Here is a 14,999-nt window from a genome sequence, read left to right as displayed (position 1 = left end):
AACAGTACGGCTATGTTGGTTGTAAACAAGAGCACAAAAGTACGCATGGCAAAATTCAGGACTTTTGTTGTGTTGTTTTTCATTTATAGTTAATTTTGTTTTGTCCTATGGCACAATGCAACTCTCGAAACCACCTTTCCTGGGAAACCTATTGAGCACAATTTTTCATACCAGGCAATATTACGTGCAATGGCTGCACAACACTTTTTGCTTGAATATGTGGCTAAAAAATGTCTTTGCTATTTTGAAGCATGCAGTTTTCTTTGCCAGTCAGACAAAATGGGGCCAGATGCCATCTGTGCAGAACCGCATGTGACCGCACCATGGGAGGAGGAGGACAAACATTTTATTGAGCCTTTAAAGGCCCCTTAGGGGACGTGGTGACCGGCGTACCGGTGACCACAGCAGCCGTCGCCGTGACCACCCGTTGGGTAGACAGGTCGGAACTTCCCAGCGCCTCAGCCCAGTGCCCACCGTCTACTAAGAGGGGATAGGGGTTGTGGGGACAGTTCCAAAGGAGATGGTCCAGAGTTTCCACTGCTCCGCAGGCCGGGCAGTTGGAGGAGGTGTAGACGGAAGGATAAATATGGTGCAGGTGGTGGCAACAGGGGAGGGTATGGGTTTGCACCAGTAACCATAGCCGCTCTTCTCTGTTGGATAAATCCAGGTGTGCGGGAGGGAGTTGGTGGCGTGAGAGGCAGTAATGGGCCGTAATGTCTTGGGAGGTCAAGAGACTGTCCCGAGCTGATAGGGCTCCGTGAAAGGGTTCGAGGCTAGGGCCTTCTCGGACGGTGAGCTCTCGAGCGGCCCTATGTGCTGCCTCATTTCCGCCCACGCCCGTCTGGGCAAGAGTTCAGATCAGCTCTGTGGGTACGGTAGGAGGATTTTTGAAGAGAATTCCGAGCGCCAGGGGCGAGATCATGCCTCTGGTGTAATTTCGAATGGCCGTTTTCGAATCCGATATGATAGTGGTAGGGGGCGGCCTATTTTTAAGGGATAGGGCGATTGCCGCCTCTTCCGCCTCAGCGGGTCGGATGGTGCGGACTGTTAGGGAGTTAGAGGAGGAGTGTTGGGATGGTTGATTAGTGCGACAGCGTATGCGTCCTGCCATCGGTAGCAAGCTGCGTCCACGTAAACCGTAGTGGGGTGGACGGGGTATTTCTCTGTAAGCGCTTGTGCCCGTTGTTCCCTACGCTGCTTGTTGAAAACAGGGTGCATATTGCTCGCTAAAGGGCGGATAGTGAGGGAGCTATGAATGTCGGGTGGTACCAGGAGCCTGTCGTCACAGAGAATAGGGGCTTTAAGGTTAAGAGTAGCAAGGAGAGTGCGACCGGTGGGGGTGAATGAGAGCCTATTTAGCTGACCGATAAGGTGGGCTTCAATGAGTTCCTCTGCCGTATTGTAAATGCCGAGTTTCTCGAGTCTGGCAGTGGTAGTGCTCTGAGGGATTTGTAGAGCCGTTTTGTAGATCTTTCGAATGAGGCAGTTGACTTTAGAGAGTTCGGTACGCGAGGGCAAGAGATACGGGAGGGAGTAAGTGAGACGGCTGAGCACAAATGCCTGTATCACCCGGATACGCTCCATTTCTTTGAGCCCCTTATTGTGGGCAGCAATCCTGCGTATGAGGGTGATCGTCTGATTCACCTGAGAAGTCAGCTGTGCTGGGTACTTACTGTTTGCGCGATTGCGCTGTATGCAGAGCCCAAGTATTTTCAGGACTACCACTTGGGGAACATCCCTACCGCCCATCCGGACCTCAATGGCGGGTGTCTGGGGTAGGTTGCCAGTTGGTTTGGCGGGGAGGATTAAAAGCTCAGATTTTTCAGGTGAGCATCCAAGCCCAACTTTGCGAGCGGCGGCGGTAACTAAGTCAGTTCCCTGTTGGAGAGCCTCCTCGATTTGAGCGTCGCTGCCTCTGGTGGTCCACAGCGTAATATCATCGGCGTAAGTGAGGGACTGCGGCGAGCTTACTGGGAAGGTGGATTAGGGCAATGTTAAATAGGAGCGGGGATAATACTGCGCCTTGAGGCGTGCCAATGGTTGGGAGATGGATAGTGTTGGATTGTACGTCGCTGAGCTGAATAACCGCCATGCGGTTCGAAAGGAAGTTACGGATATAGTTGTACGTGTGGCTACCCGGAGCCAAAGTGGCAACGTTACGCAGAATAGCCTGGTGTGATACGCGATCAAAAGCTTTCTCAAGATCTAGTGCCAAAATGGCTGAAATATCTACTTTTGAAGGGGCAGCGATAATTTCGTGTTTTAATTGCAGGAGCACATCTTCGGTTCCCGCACCGTGTTGTCGTTTTTTGCCAATCGCTTGTTACCCCTACGGGAACCACAGCACGTGTAGTGACTGCCATAATCTTTGTCTCAGCCTTATAAATTGACGTGAACCTTTTTCCTCCTTAGTTAAAACAGATTTCCTTTTTGTTGTTTGATCCTGTTTACAGTAAGAACTATTTTTTGTAGAGAAAAGGAACTGCCACCTGAAGAAAACCACCTCTGCTTCAAAAATGCAATGATCAAGATTAGTATCATACTACAATGAGAACATATAAATGTTAGAATGTAAAAAATTAGCCATATACATAAATAACTAATAAAGTGTGCCTCTGCGCAAATTGGTTTTCAATACATAAACAAAGGAGTGCTTCAAAGAAAAAGGACAAGAAAAAAATTACACCATCTTTTCGTGGGGAACCCTGAGGAGATGCGAAGCATCATGGGGGTTCCGTGTGGTTCCATTGTGTTGTTTCATTTATCGGAGCACGAATGGGAACGTAATCTGCACCCCCATGGTGCTTTTGGTTTAAGACCAGTGTGCCCCCTTAGAAAAAAAGAATTTGACTTTTTTGGTAGACAGCTCAATAAAAGACCTCCCAAAAGCAAAGATTGAAGTGTGTTTCCACCTTACTACTCTAGGGTGCTGATGGCAACTGCCCTGGATGAACCTCTTTTAAACTTTATTTCAGGAAATGAGTGAAGATCAACCCCCTTTTACGATGGGGCGCTACATGAATGGGTCATTTTTAGCCACTAGATTCAATGTCATGTCTTCATCTTCTCTCTAAGGGGTTTTGGCACTTCCCCTTAAAGGTGATTTACCTTGACTTGTGACAGCCACGCAGCACTTTTTTCATTTGTAACATCATGGCAATTTGCAGTACCACTTCCAGTTTGGTTCCTCCTACTGTGTACTGCGGAGTACAGAGTACTGGGTGGTAGTAGTGTCGCCAGCAAGCAGTCCTCTAGCTCCCACGTTGCTGTTCATCTATACCATCCAGCCACACGCCTGGTTGACGGGAAAGTACAGTGGCTACTAAGACTCCCAACCCTTAATTTTGTCCATTCGCCCTATTCTTCGTCCTTGTTCGGCTGCGTGTGAAGGTTCAGACGCAACTGCTGTGCTCTTCTATTGCTCCGTCTCCTATCCAGAGAGTTCCTCTCCGCAGTTATGTGCAAATCTGTGGCTGTTGTCAGTTTCATCATTGCTCTTTGCTCTCTGTTACTTGTTCTTTCATGTGTTCATTAATTGGTATAATTACAAGGAAAAAAATGTGCACCCTTTTGTCTTACGACAATAATGGCTTTTTTTTCTTTAACGTTTATTGAAATGTAGAAAAAACACCCGGGGGTCTCTTGCTAGTGCATCAGACCCCCTTAGGGGTAGCGATAAGTTAAGGTTCACAACGGGTATGGGTGGGAAATAGCAAGGGAAAAATAGTGGGTTGGGATATGAAATGCAGGAGAGTGTCCCACACTGCCTTCGCTAAATTAGGTGGGTAGGAGGGATGCAGGAGATAATTTAAGGAATTTCGTTGTAAGTTAGTGGGAATGGTGTCTAGGAGAACCTGTCTTTCAGTTTAACTCAAAGTTTTCTCATGAGGGATTCCTTGCTTGATTGTCATTTGAGCTTGGACGTTGCCTCATTGAGCTATCACTTTTACTTGCATGCAGTTTGGACTTTTGATGGCAGTGGCTTTGAAACTTCGCCGCTTGACTTTGCATGACGAAAGCTTCGCGTTCAGCTATCGTCGTCATTAGATGGTGAGGTGCACTATTTTTGTCTAATTTTGCATGTCGATGCACCGCTATCCAGATTCAAACTGCTTCGACCATGTTGTAATGGTGTCACGGAATAGATGTTAGTTTCACACCGCGAGGGTCCTGATTTGTTTTACTGCAGGAAGCGTTTTTTTTTCTGCACTTCTTTACCCACGATCATTATCATTGTCAGAGAAAGTTGGCTTTTCTGCAATGCCTTTTTGGCATGGCATATTCCACTGGTGAGACATAGAAAGTTTTGCTTCAAAATCGGGTCTTCAAGCACTTTTGGTCCAGTGAGTAGCAATCTGCACGTATTTGTAACCATACAATACTGAGCAAGCACCCTTTGATCCTTCATGTCTTGTGCCAGCAGTCTCGTCATCCAACACATGAAAGTGCCCTCGACTTTTGTCCGCACTTTTCACTTATCCCTGACCCAGTAACTTTTGATTCCCAGTGTTGCGCATGTCACATTTTCATCCAGGGTCACCTTGGGGCAGATGTTTGTATTTTTATCAAGTGGTTTAGCCGCGGAGCATGCTTCGCACTCTTGTGTGAGCAGCATTATGACGCCTTGTTGCTTGTCAAGCAAGTGATGCGATGTCATGTCAATAAACATTCTTCAGTGTTTGTGACTACTTTCGTGTTTTCTTGGCTTCACTTTCACATAGTGAGAGTTCCTATCCATCAAGAAGCATACACTTACAAATGCTAGGTATTCTTATTTTTTCTTGGAGGTGACGTTTACGAAGTTTCCTTGGCAACACAGCATAACATCAAAACAAATAAAACCAACTAAAATGGCAAATGTGGCATATTGTTAAAAATAATAAACGGTGCAAAAACAACAAAGCACGAGAGAGATAGAGAGCATGAAAAGTAACAGCACTGCCTGTTTGTACTGTTTTGTTGTTTTCGTGCTAAAAATTTTCAAATAAATAAATATGCAAGGAATGCAGTTGAAGTACGGTAACTTTTTATTCGAGCTTGTCCCTTGGACATACAAGTACATTTCTTGAATCGATAGCTGGAATGCTGGATGCAATTTTCGATATTAGGCAAGCACTGGATTCTCGAAGGGACACAACAGTAAGCTGGTTCAATTCTTATTTGTAATTGCATTGTTCAGTTTAACCAGTACAAAACATTTTGGCCAAAGTCCAAAGCATTGGTTTAGGTAGAACAAAAAAAATGCCTGTGTGCGAAGATTTTGAAGCATGTCAAAGGTTTATAGGTGGCCTGACTTAACCTATAGCCCTCCACTGCAGTACCCCTCATAGCTGGCCCGAGCTATGCCGAGCTTTGCCACGTGAAACCTAAAAAGTCGAATTTTGATGTTTACAGCTGCGCTGTGCAATGTATAAGCCTGGTATAATTTACTCTTCAGTATTTTTACTCTATCCAGGTTTTCTGTTTATTACACCACAATCAAAGTGTGCAGCCAGTGTTGAATTGACGAGAGTCAACCAATTCAGGTTGAAAGCACAAAATGCTCTCTAACAGAAATGGCAGTCTTCACATGTGATCAAATACGTAGTTCTTTAGCACTAAAGAAGGCCACTGCAGAATGCCAGGAGCGTAAAATATACTCAATGAGGTGCAGTTGGCCAGTGCGTAATTTAAACAGCATTGTTTTAAGACAAACGGAAATCGGTGAAACAGCCATGAGCTTCTGACAGCAGCTATCATCGTGATTGGCCAATTCACCTGAGTGGGGATGTTATGGCTATGTGTTGTAGCTTGAGCGTGTGGCCTAATGAATTGCCAAGAAATTTCAAACTCATTGTATGTCGGGTTGCTTGTACCTGTGGACGTTTTTTTCAGTTTAAGGTCATAATGCGCTCCCTGGGCCCACCTTTAGTCAGCTAGACCCACTGAGCTATAGTGGTGTCAAGGATGTGGTGCTGGACGTGCACTAGGGAGGTCCTGGGTTTGATTCCCATTGGTTTCAACTCTTCCCAAAGTTGTTTTGAACACAATTCACTCTTTGTTCTCTTTGCACTGCCGGCCAATTTAGGAGCTGTTGTGCTAGTACAGACAGCGAATAGTGGCTTCTTAGTCAATGGGCCACACATTGCTTTCGCGTTGATAAGGTAGTTTTCAAGATTGTGTGTTACGATTGGTTACAGCTGCTACATTTAAGGGGCTTAAATCGAACCATGTACAAATTGCAGGCCTGTCATAAATGGGTACAGGTGATTATCCAGATGTATAAAACTGTGCCTACTGTCAAGGCATGCCGTGAATTTGTTGGTGGAATGGACGTTTACAAACATGCATTCGCATGATTTCCACTGCAGCATAAAAAAGTGAGGCTCCCTAGATAACGACATAAAAGATGCATTGTAATTTTGCCGCTCCCAAGTAGTACACTACATAAGACCAGCACTGCTTCCCCTCGTGGTGCTTTGGGCGGCTCACAGCAAAGTCCACTAAGCATCAGAATCAGCTAGTGCTTGATGTAGTTGTTACATCTATTCCCTTTGAAATGCAAGCTGCTCGACACCAGATTTCACTACACTAATAACATTAGAATTGGGTTAGACAAGTTAAATGAACTGGAAAGCTGCGGGTGAAAAGTATGATCAACATAACAATTCCAACAGGGACAAGACCACCTTGTTTTGGGAGCTTTACCCAAAAAGACCAAGGCACTTAGCAACGAAAAGAGCCCCAGCTGAAAACGGAGCAAGGCCTCACGGCTTGTGGAGGGTGCTCCTCATGGTAGAATGTAACTGCCTGTCATCATGTGATTTCGATTGCCCAGGCATCTTCACCACCACTGTGTTGACATTGAAGGAAGGTGACAGGAAAGTGTCCGCAAATTCGTGGGTCAAGGCTACTATTCCTGTTGACACTGGACAGACAAAAGCCAAAATTACTACTAAACTAGTTTTCTGCTCTGCACAACAAAGGGGTCACTTTCTTATTTTGCCAAAGTTAATAACATGCCCTTAAATAATCCATGCATGACATATGTTCATCACAGATGGGTTTGGGTGCTTCAAATTATTTGTTATACGGAACATTTTTTTCTGCACTGAGCAGTGCGAACTCGCAGGAAGCAGTTTTATTTCGTGTAAGGCATTTCCAAGAGCAACGCAATCACTTTGTTCCCTGTCTACCTTACTCATACTATCAATTCGTAAATTTATACCAGCAAATAGAAAACAAACAGAAGGACGAACACAATTTAGCACACGAGATATCCCCAGCTGTCCACTGCTTTGATACTCGGTGAAAGACTTGTAACGGTAAAGCTGGCATAGATCCGTAGATCGTTTGGTTTTGTTTTCACTGGCATTTCCTGTACACACGCTCCTGTCTTCATGGCTATCCACTGCCACGTTAGTGTAAACCCTCGCTTGAAATGTACACAGAGGGAGAACGCAGCGATGGATCTAAAGTATACCATCAATTACAAGCCAGGCAAAGTCGGGAACCCGTTTGGTTGTGACAAGTGGCCTGCAAACATCAGTCACCACTAGAATGGCAGGATGAGTGCTGCAGGCAGGCTAGGGGCACCGTGACTGCAGTCAGGAGATGCTGCAAGAGAAAGACATGGAACATGAGGAATGAAACACCGTTGAGGCAGCAGTAAATAAACAATCTAGGATGACTAAAAAAAGGGCAAACGACAGCGAAGACCACAGAAGCAGTGCTCTTGGCCGCCCTGCGTTATCCGGGTCGTTCCCGCTGAATTTTCATCGGTTATTGAGCGATGATTGGCCCCACTATTAAAGATGAAAACATATAACGAAGTAAGCATCCCTTGGCAGGCACTCCTGGCAAGCAAAAGTGCTGGATGCAGCAACGAGTGCAACAGGCTAAAGGAGCGTGTTAAACGCTCTCACGAACCACACGCACACATGAAAACCTTGCCAACAGCGTCCTGTCACGCATCTAACTTCACCAACAGATCGTACTGCAAGTTCATTTTCGTTACAATATTAAGATCGGTTAGCACAAGGCACGTTGTCTAGAAAAAGCGTCGAGGATAACAAGTGATGTTAATGAATGCCATGGGCGAGACGGGTTTGTATGCGAGCGAGTTTCTGCGCCGTGCAACAGACCGTCAACAGCTCGCGATCGCCGACAGACGCGAACAGAGCAGCATAAACAGCGACAATAATGCAAGACGGTGAGAACGCGCCGTTAAGAATTTCGTAAACGTCGCTAATATGACTGCCGCGAGCAGAAAGCAAGATTTTCAGTAGGAGATATGCAAACTGATTGCAAACCCGCCAAAAAGGAGTGCTCACCTGAGTCGGCCGATGGTGGACAGTTGAACGGCCACAGCTAACTGCAAAGCCGTGGAGCCAGAAGACGCTGGAGCTGTTGAACGACGGTTGACAGGGCGACAACCATCGACACTTCACGAGTTCTTGCGTCGACAGCAAAAGTCCAACGCGAATACTTGAACCACCACGGCGCACACGCCGTGTAGGCACCTCTGGGGAAAATGTAAACACACAGCGCGGGTACGCTGCGAGCAAACGTGACGTCACATCCGCGTTAATTCCTCCCCTGAAGGGCAGGTGCTTGTGTGCGTGTGCGCTGGGTCCGCGTGCGTGTGTGTGTGTGCGGCTGCGCGTGTCTGCGTGTGTGTTGTTTGTGTGTTTGTTCTGTACGGATGCGTGCGTGCGTGTGACCGCGTTTGTGTGATTGAGTGAGTGAGTGAGTGAGTGAGTGAGTGAGTGAGTGAGTGAGTGAGTGAGTGAGTGAGTGAGTGATGGTAACTTCACCCTCACTCCGTTTGGAAATATGGGGGCACTAATACACGAGGAATGCGGAAAAAGGGAGGACAGTAGACCTTTTGTCATGTCCGAAAGGGTTTGAAATTAACTTTAGGACTACTCTCCGGCATATTAACGCCCGTTCCCTCGGGATGGCGCTAGCCCACTCACCACTTTCAAATGTCGCATGAAGTTGCTCCGGGACGCCCACTGCGGCCATGCACTCTTATTTAGCATTTAAGCACGGAGCAAGAATAAAATAGGAGGGGAAACTGAGCTTCATGGGGCAACCTGATAACGTCACAAGCACTTGGCGAACGGCAAGTTTCCGGCATCTGGCGGCGAGCGAAGGAAGTGCGCGATCATCGCCACGGCCGACGCGCGATCTGTTCGCGCTCGCCCAGTCCAACCCGGCCGCGGCATCGCGTCGGGATTTCGCCGGGCCGCCGAAACATTCCGTGGCCGAAGCGAGAGTATTTGCGCTCTTCTGCGCTTCCGTTGGCTGAAGAGCCCGCCTTCGCGACTAATTTTCTGTCAAATTTCTGTCAATATGTAAAACCTGTAAACGCACGGCCTTATCTCGCGTGGGATGCGCTCCAAGCGAGTTGAGTGCACCGGCCAATTTATTGGTCATGCGACAGTGCACTGAGAAGTGCCAGCATCACCAACGTTGTGGGACGATGACGTGCGCACCCGCACGCGCGCGCTAAGTCCGAGATAAACGCGCGTTCCGTCCCCACATCGCGCAGCAGCTCGAGCGCATAGCGATTCATGCCTTGTGGCGAATGCTGCAAACAACAGCAATGCTTTTAATACATTCAACCAGGTGCCGCTGTCAAATTGTTCGCCGCCGCAGCTGCGGAGCTCCGTAGGTCGCCGCAGTTATCATTGCGACATTATTTGGTCTCTCGATCACGCCGGCCGCAATGGGCGTTTCTCCTATATATTCTTGCTCCGTGCATTTAGGGGACTGATGCACTAAAGACCTTTGTCGCCAGGAAGACTTCGAATCAGTCGGCGTCGTCTGACGGTTTACAATTCTTTGTAAGATAAATTCGGCGTACGAGCATTACAACACAGCTCAGTAGTAGTGGTACATAGGTGCGATAGGGGTACAGAGGGGTAGTAAGGGGACAGAGGGTAGTGGTGGGTTACCTTGTACTGTTCTGCGGAGAAAGCGTACATTGCGCTCCTTCCTAGCCCTGTTATTGGTCAGCATAATCAAGATCCCACCGGAAGCATGGGAATTTGTTCTGCTGCAGAGCAAAGCGTACTATAACAGCTTTCTGTCGTTTACAAGAGAATAATTCCCAGATCTGTCTGTAATGCTAAGGTTCCCTTCTATTATGAACCCTTAAGACATGGGGAGGCACTACTGAAAATAAATTGTTAGAACTAAAACTGGAAGAGCACTCAAACGGATTCCTGCGACCCTAACAGCCTTCTTTCTCCGCCATTTTGTTCCTTTAACGCGTTCTAGTTTTGCGACGAATGATCACAAAGACACTGCTTAAATTTCATTCAAGTAATTGGCTAGGAAATATGCCCAGTCGTAAATTGCAAACAAGCGCGTAATGTTTCGTGCGCTCCTTGGAGGGCGTGCAGCATCGCAGGTCATCCGTTTTCACAGAGTGGAAGGGCACTAATTTTTGTATTTTATTTATTCCCTTGGCATCCTTTCGTTGATGTTTGAAGTACTTACGACGCCTTGTTCCACGTGGCATCGGCTTAGAATAGTGGCTAAGTCATTTGCTCGCCACCCCATGTCCATGAGTTCGATTCCCGTACCTGTCACAGTTTTATTATTTAGATGCCGTGAATGTGGCTTCTGTCGTTTCCGCTTTGCTGTGATGGCGGAACTTACGGCAACGGCTGAAAAACGCAGCTGTCTAGCGCGCCTGTTTCACAGACGATTTCTTGGCGTCGTTGGTTGGGAGTGGCTTTCTGGCATTGGAATTGTGGGGGCCGCATTTTTTAAGCCGTCTTCCGATTCCAAGCGCTGTACCATTTAAAAAAGCCGCTCCTGTTACAATTATCTATGGACAGGCATTATATACAGTCATACCAATTATTTTGCCTTGCAGTAGCAACGGTAAACGCCATTATACATTGTTTAGAGCAAATGAATCTTTTCTCCACGTTTGAGGCAGAACGTGAGCGCGTGAAGTAGGGAAGCATTGTTATTTTAATTGAGAATACGCGCTTCATTTGGAAGTCGAAGTTTTAATCCACGAAAGCCTCTGACGGCCGACCGCTCATTGCTGGCAACTGCAACGCGTGAAATGTCTCTTGAAGGTGGCCGCGCGATTATCATGGGACGATGAGCAGGGTCCTTTGGCGCCATATCTAATAGCCGCTGTCTGGAAAAGGAATGGTTTCAGCTCTCGTTCTAAAGCTCCTGCTCTAAAAGCCATCGCGTTACACCTTGTTTTCCAAAACATTCCGTAAAGCACGAAACTTTGATTGACCCTACTACGCAAGTAAAGCCTTGGGACGCAGTTTGAAAATTACGCTTCTTTTTGTACTGCACACCGACGCATGCACGTACAGAACAGTGGGGCTCGGACTTGACGCGGAAACAGATTACCACAGCTCACGACTTACACGAACCCCTTGATTTAAAAAAGGTTGAAATAACGATGTTTCTTGGCAACTACAAGTTACTTGACTTAGCCAACATATGAGCTGTATTTCCTGAGAAACCCTCAAAAAAACCTCTTCAGAATCATTTTCTTTCCTCCCCCCCACCTTTCCCTTCATCTCTGTTCATTACAATTTTCCATCTCCGAATAAAGCGCACTAGCCTCCTGACTCTTGCGATTTTTGTGTACGGGGCTATCTCACCGAGGGCATCAGCGGAATTATCACCAAAGCTCACTAACAATCGCGTAACAGTAGCTATGTGATTCGTTACATAAAAATTAGGAACACTTAATGCAAATACGTCTGATTTTGAGAAACTGCAAAGTACTTGTATAATTTCCTCCGCTTTTCTTTGTAAACAAAAGCTGCCTTTCATCCTTTGAAATTCTAGGATATAAGCAGTAGCTCTCATGACTAAGTTGCTGTTTTATTTAATTGCGTACGGTCATATGCGACCAGAAGTCCCAAAAGCGCAGCAGCTACCCTAGACTCAAACATTAAAGTAATCGACAAGAAGTTGCCGGAACTCATTCCAACTGCATTTTTCGCCCCACAGCAACACCTTGTCTGTGAGGCTTGCGGTGGCATAGGTGGCTGCGAATTCATTTAGATCACCTGAGTATCTTCAACGCGCACCCAAATGTCGAAACACGGCCGTCCTTGCTTTTCGTCTCCATCGAAAAACCGGCAGCCGCGGCTGGAATCAAACCAGCATCTTCATCCCTGTGCTGCACCTTGTTTCCTCCTTACTCCGGTGAATTCAGTAAATTCTTAGCCTGTTTGCAAAACTGCCAGCTAACTCAAGTAATTACTCACGCCAGAAGAGAAACTTAACACAGTTCTAACATATTAGACCTTATCCTGATGTGCGATCCACGCAGCCTAGAGTCTGTCCATTACCTAAAAGAAAGGAGCAATCACAAAATTATCCTCGCGTCTTTCAGTTTTACTTTTCCACAGGATAAGCCTACTTCACAACGGATAAAGATGAACGACCGCGGTAATTACGAAAGCATAAATACCCATCTCGAACAATTTTCACTGACTACGAACGGGAATTCCACAGCCGCTCGGTTTAAATCAATTAGAAATTGTTTGTCGATAAATTAAATGAACTGACGGAAACTTTCATACCAAGTATCACCATCAAAAACAAAGTATCGGCCCCGTGCTTCAATGACTCAATAAAAAACTAATAAACCAGAAAAAGCGCCTGTTTAGATCCGCAAAAACAAAAAAAAAGCCCTCTCTTTGGAAGGCGTCCCCTGACGCCATTAAACACCTTTCGGTTACGATTCAGAGCGTTAAACGAGACTTTTTTTCGACAACGCTTCCCCGCATACTCAGCAGTAACCCTAAAACATTTTGGAAAACGATAAACCCAAGTAACACATCGCCAATAGCCATATCAGGTCCCAACGATAAATCTTTAACCGACGTAGACGCGGCTGTTACCTTAAACAGCGTTTTTTGTGCTGTTTTCACGATTGATCGCTGACTTAGCGTAGCTTGTAACACTGGTATTGCCATACCACATAAGATGTCACCAATCGTCATTTCCGAGAACGGAATATTTAACACAATTAACATGAAAACTTCATCTCCAAGTGGAACTGATAATATAAACAGCAATATATTAAGAAAATACGAAGCTGATTATTAGTTCTGCCTTGCATTACTCTTCTCTCAGTCACTATACTTAGGTGACATACCGGATGACTGGAAACTGGGTAAAATCACTTTATTATTTAAGAGTGGCAACAAATCATCCCCATATCACTACAGACCAATATCAAGTGTCCCATTCAAAATTATGGAGCATAGTTTGATTTGATTTGATTGATTGTAGGGTTTAACGCGACGACACAACGCAGGCGATGAGGCGCGCCGTAGTGGAGGGCTCCGAATTAATTTTGACCACCTGGGGATCTTTAACGTTGGCCGAAATCTCGAACACACGGGAGTTTTTCCTTTTCGCCTTCATCAGAAAAGTTGCCGCCACGGCCGGGAATCGAACCCGCGACCTCATGCTCAGTAGCGCAACGCCTTACCCATGCACTGAGCCACCGCGGCGGGTATGGAGCATATTTTATTCACCCACATAATCAATCACCTGGAACAGTACAGCTTCATCCACCCTTCACAACTCGGTTTCCCGAAAGGCATGTCCTGCGAAACGCAACTTGCCGCCTTCGAGATTTGCATACAAATATCGACCGCAGTATTCATACCGATGCCATTTCCCTTGACTTCGAAAAAGCGTTTGACAAAGTTCCACATCACCGCCTAATAACCAAACTTTCGTTGCTTAACCTTGAGCCGTCGATCTTATCCTGGAGTAATAACTTCCTCAGTAATAGAAAACAGTTTGTCATTATAGACAATGCCTGATCTAGAACTTCTCCCGTCCTTTCCGATGTTCCTCAAGGAACAGTACTTGGTCCTCTACTTTTCCTGATATACATTATGACCTCCCGCAAGGCATTACTAACAAGATCCGTTTATTTGCAGACGACTGCGTTCTTTATGCAACCATCACCCGTCAAGCCGATCAATTATCCTTACAAAGAGACCTTAAAGCCGTGCAACACTGGTGCGAGATGTGGCATATGTCTTTAAATGTGTTTAAATGTAAATCACTTTCCTTTCGTCGACGCACTAACCCGTTTCCCTCAACTACTCTCTGGGCGGTTCTTTCGTACAATCTACTAATTGCTACAAATACTAGCCTTTAATCGATTGTGAAAGCGCCCATTATTACCACCTGCGTCAAGAATATCAGCTAACTCAGAACGCTGCGACTGCCTTCGCATGCTTTCGTCGCAACGCGTGTTTTTTGAGCAACGCAGCAAGGCATAGTATGTCGGCTCAAACGTGCGACATTTTTGACAGTAGTTATAATACAGAAGATCGCTCGAAGGGTCGTAAATGGAAGCGAAGTGTACGTTGGCTAAATAGCGCAAAGGTTGATTGTTGGTAAGTAAGCAACAACCTCGTACTTCCGCCCGAATTGCCAGACTTTTTTAAGTATACGGCCAGCTTCTTGGCCTTGCTTTTTCCACCTCAACTTTACAAATTATTTCAACACAGATAATAGTTTTGTTGAAGACTTAGAAGTGCCGCCATAGCACTCGTGATGCGGCATCTGGTTATGGATCACGTGAATGGCGCATAACGTACCAGCTTGATTGGTACATCCAGCTGTGCAGTTGGCAGCGCATTGCTGGAATAACTGGTCGACAGGCACCAGGTTTCGAAAATGAAAGCTTCGTCTTTAAATTGTAGTTTCTTCCAGGTTTATCTTAACAATACACGGTATAACTTGGTTCGGAACTCGCGTCTTACCGCGAGTGTGCGCAAGGCTTCCTGTGCATTAAAAAAAATGTCGACATGGATCAGCTTTGTCACGTATAGCTGGGCAGATCGCTAGTATGCATACTGTTCACAGACGGCTTTGTTGGTGAGGCGTTGTTCCTACTAAATTACGGCCCCTGTGATCTGAAATTGGCTCAAAAACTGCAACGCCAAGAACTCAACGTCGTCAAAGGTACCTCAAAACATCGACGTCAG

The 14,999-nt window shown here is 46.2% G+C and overlaps 1 protein-coding gene across 2 annotated transcripts in view; it reads left to right on the top strand.

Annotated features, from left to right (window-relative positions):
* LOC144149619 (uncharacterized protein CG3556) overlaps positions 1 to 14,999 on the top strand; it is a 134,016-nt gene that overhangs the window by 47,528 nt on the left and 71,489 nt on the right. The window lies entirely within an intron of this gene.

Source organism: Haemaphysalis longicornis, unplaced genomic scaffold (assembly GCF_048455015.1).
Source record: "Haemaphysalis longicornis isolate Haplotype H1 unplaced genomic scaffold, Haemaphysalis longicornis Haplotype H1 scaffold_1, whole genome shotgun sequence".
Lineage (NCBI taxonomy): Eukaryota > Metazoa > Arthropoda > Arachnida > Ixodida > Ixodidae > Haemaphysalis > Haemaphysalis longicornis.
Note: the sequence above shows the minus strand (reverse complement) of the source record. Positions and strands in the feature narration are given on the sequence as shown.